Below are 4776 nucleotides of genomic sequence, written 5' to 3' on the forward strand. Positions count from 1 at the left end.
AGATCTCTGCATACAACCAGATATCGAAACTGCAGAGGGTACAAACCTCCCAAGTTCGAGATGTTTGACGGTATATGTGATCTAAGGGTCCATCTGAGGAACATTACTGTTGACAAGCTGGTCGGGGTAGGAAAAGGCGAAAGGATCCGCATGAAACTATTCATGAGGAGTCTGAAAGGAGAAGCACTATCCTGGTACATCAGCTAGGATCCTAAGAAATGGTCGAGTTGGTAGGTACAAGCCTCTGATTTCATGGACAGGAGTTCAGATTTTAACACAAAAAATACGCCGGATGTTATTCTACATCCAGAATCTGAAGAAAGAAGCCTACAGAAAACGTTCGTGAGTATGCCACTCCTTGGAGTCGGAAGCTGCTAAGGTCAGGACCAGCCTTAGAGGAGGAACAGATGAACAAATTCTTTTTCGGGCTCAGGACCCGCAGTATTATGAACGGCTAATGATGATTGAAAATCATAAGTTTTCCGACATTAGCAAGCTAGGGAACGAATTGAAGAAGGTATCAAAAAGCGCTATAGTTTACCAAACTTCGAGGCCTTGCAAGCCACAAATAAGGCCTTGCAGTCTGGTGGTGTGTCTAAAAGAGGGACGTGGGGGCCGTGATGGTTGCACAAAGGACCAAAGTCTCCCCTCAAATACCAAACCTACCCTTATTACCTCCACTCACATTATCAGTCAGCTCCAAACTACCAAGCACCCTCCTACCAAGCCCCAGCACCAAACTTATCAGTCACCTCCACCTCCCACATATCAGCGCTACCTCGCCCAGATATTCCCAACCCGCACATGTCTACCAAACTAAATACCCAACCATCTCATTACCATTCGCCCCTCGCATGCCAAAATTTTTCCTAGCCCGACCTAATTTTGATCGAGGCCTCAAAAACAATACACAGCCATTTCTGGAACCCATTGATCAGCTATATGAGAGACTCAAAAATCGCCGGTTATGTCACCCTCATCCCTGCTTCAACCCTGAGAATCCTTCTCAGTGGGTAAACACAAACAAATCTTGTGCATACCATTCCGGCATGAAGGGACACACCATCGACGAATGCCGCTCTTTAAAAGACAAGATACAGTCCTGATTGATAACAAGGTCATTGTAGCAAAGGAAGCCGCTTCGAACGTCCACAACAACCCCCTACCAGACCACAAAGGCGGGGATATTCACATGATTGAAGTAGAGGATGATTGGGATCCCGAGGGGTCCATCGGGTTGATCGCGGAAGGCGATGACCCAAAAGAACCCAGCAGGTTACTCTCAACCCCATCATAGTCCAGATTCAACCATCCGAGGTCATTGAGGTAAGATGTGTCTATCCCTCTTGAGTTTGAGCAGCACCATCAACAAAAAAACACCGACACCGTTTGAGGTTACAGTTTTACACCCAAAGGAACATGTCCCATTCGAAGTAAAGTGGCCGCACCGATTCCAGTGGCAATGACCACCATGCCGTCATTCCATACAAAAGCTATACCTTGGGATTATAACAGCCGAGGCTAGGAGGAAAGGCAAAGTCAGGTTCGAAGAGACTATTGCAGCATAGGTATGACAGAGACTGGAAGAGTCTATACCCGGAAGCACTTAGCTGAGTCGAGCAAGCAGGCTTCCAACCGGCCGCTCATCATTTGAAACAGTCTAGATGACCTTTTGGAGGAAGATACAGGCCAAGATATTCGGTCATCGACCAGCTAAAACAAAACACCAGCGTAGATATATCTATCCTCTCATTGCTGCAAAATTCCAAGACACACAAAAATGCTCTGTTGAAGGTGCTGAGTGAGGCATACGTGCCAAGTAACATCACTGGCGGAGAAATGGCCAATATGGTGGACAAGTATTAGAAAGCCATAAATACACCTTCTATGAGGACGAGCTGCCGCCTGAAGATTTGGGTCACAACCAAAGCCTTGCATATCACCGTGCAATGCGAAGACTACTTCATCACTAGAATCCTGATCGATGGGGGTTCCAGCCTTAATATATGTCCATTGATAACACTCAAGGAAACTGGGTAAAGGACTGCACGAGATAAAAGAAGGAGCAATCAATGTGAAAGCTTTTGACGGGTCTCAGAGGTCCACCATCGGCGAGATTAGCCTGTGTCTGCAGATGGGACCGACTTGGTTCGAAGTCGACTTTCAAGTGATAGATGTGCAGGCTACAACCTGTTGCGCTAGGGCGTCCCTGGATTCAATGCTGCGGGGCTGTGGCTTCAACGCTGCATCAGGCCGTAAAATTTGAATGGAATCACCAGGAAGTGATCATTTACGGTGACAGCGGCAATCCTATATACAGTCGTCAGACCATTCCGGCGATAGGGGGGAAGAGAAACTTAGGTGGAGAGACCTACCACCACATCGAGCAAGTCAATGCTGTAGACAAAGATGAATGGTGGGACAACAAGATCGAGAGTATATTGAATTGGAGTGGGTACGAACCTGGCAAGGGGCTCGGCAAGAACCTTCAAGGGATTGCTAAAACCCCATAAAAACTCAAGAAATACGGCACTACTTTCGGTCTGGGATACGAGTACACTTGGGAAGAATTTTAACAAACTGGTCGCCACCATGGCGCGGTCCTTACTATCCAGTAGAACAGCCAATACCGCCTTTGGAGCAGACTTTCCAACAGGCTGACATTGTTACGGTACAGACGAAGAAGAAGCACTCGCTTGTTGTTCTCGAGGAGGAGTGGAGGAAGGTCCCTCCATACAGGCTGTGAGTAGAGAGCATACCTTCAACAATTGGACCATCAGGGACCACCAGAAGCCCGGCGAGCCTTCGGGGTTAGCAAGGCTAAAACAAGCATCATGCACTGTTCTATTTTTTGCTAGATGATTTTTCTTGTTCGCATTTTTATTTTCCGCAATAAGATCTTCAATGTTTGAAACAGTTAAGAAATTTACCAAAGCATTTCAATTTTTTCTTATGAATCAACACTCATTATTATTTTTCTCTCATTACTTTACTATACAAGCATTACTATTACTTTATCTTGATGAAGCAATGACTATGACATGCAATGAGACACGCAAAAACAGAATCTTGATTCAGAGGAAGATGACATACCAGAGGAGATTGTCAAAAGAAGTTGAGAACTTTGAGAACAGACCTAAGTCCAACCTGGACGAGACAGAAATTGTTAACCTGGGAGATGCAGAAAACGTCAAGGAAACGCGAATCAGCGTTCACTTATCACCATCAGAAAAGAAGGAATTCACAGAGTTTCTAAGGGAATATGAGGACATATTCGCCTGGTCGTATGATGACATGACTGGTCTGAGTACATCTATTGTGGCCCATATTCTGCCAACTGATCCAACATGTAAAGCAGCTAGCTCTTATAGATGGAAAGAGAATGAACGTAGTTTGCCATGGTCAACTCTATCTGAACAGAATGTCCAGAGCCTTCAACAAGAGAGTCAAGCCGAGACAGTTCACACCGAGGCAGCTGGTATTAAAGAAAATTTTTCTGCATCAGGGTGAAGCCAAAGGGAAGTTCTCCCCCAACTGGCAGGGTCCATACATGGTTCACCGAGATCTGACAGGAGGGGCCCTCATACTTGCAAAAATGGACGGAGAAGTCTGGCCAAAGCTGATTAATTCAGATGCAGTCAAGCGTTACTATGTGTAATCTTTATGTTTTCCCTATATGATGTAAATTGAACTACACCTGACCTGATTCCTGTTTAAGAGGGGATACGTAGGCAGCCCTATGGGTTCGGTCACAATTCAATAAAATTTTCATTTTCCCCTGCAATTGGAAACTGGGGCAGAATTTTGAGGAGGACCCTCAAAATTTCGAAGTAATTTCAGCCGATCGTCGCACGAGCAACAGTCAGAGGCGTCAACCCATCAAACTGGGGTAGAATTTTGAGGAGGACCCTCAAAATTCCGTAGCGATAGAGGCTGCAATATCTTGAATTGCGTCACAGTCGGTGGTTCATCTAAAAAACTATTTTTAATTATAAATTTATATCAAACTTTTACAAAGTCATGCATGTCTATTATTGAAACTGCTTTGTTTAGCAACGCTACCCCAATGACACGGATAGTATCGCCATATCAAAGCCGAACGAGTCAAGCAAAGCCAGCGGGGATACGAACTAACCGTCCCCTTTACAAGACTCACGATTTTTCTTTGGATGCAGGCACCAAGATTACGAAATCATTGAACACATCGTACGCCCATAGAGCAAACATTGTTCAAGAATACGATTCTCCGAACCATTGCACTTACCAACCCTTGCTATCAGCACGCACCTGTAATGTTCCGTATGTCACAATGCTCCCAGTAATCACCACGCCGCAATCTGCTATTAGCTAAGAAACTCCACTGTCATTTGCTATTTTTTCTCTTGCATGAGGCTACCATTCTGCCTTCCGAGGTTAAGCTCTACCTCTACCTGCATCTGCATTGTATAAAGCTATCATTCTGCCTTCCAACTTGCATAAGGATACCATTCTGCCTTCCAATCTGCATAAGGCTAACATTCTGCCTTCCAACTTGCATAAGGCTACTATTCTGCCTTCCAACTTGCACAAGGCTACTATTCTGCCTTCCAACCTGCATAAGGCTACCATTCTGCCTTCCGAGGTTAAGCTCTACCTCTATCTGCATTCACATTGCACGGCTGAAAGGTTGCCACATTGTACGGCCGAAAGATTTCCACATTGCACGGCTGAAAGATCGCCACATTGCACGGCTGAAAGATTGCCACATTGCACGGCTGAAAGATCGCCACATGCTAC

Source organism: Nicotiana attenuata, chromosome 1 (genome assembly GCF_001879085.1).
Source record: "Nicotiana attenuata strain UT chromosome 1, NIATTr2, whole genome shotgun sequence".
NCBI lineage: Eukaryota > Viridiplantae > Streptophyta > Magnoliopsida > Solanales > Solanaceae > Nicotiana > Nicotiana attenuata.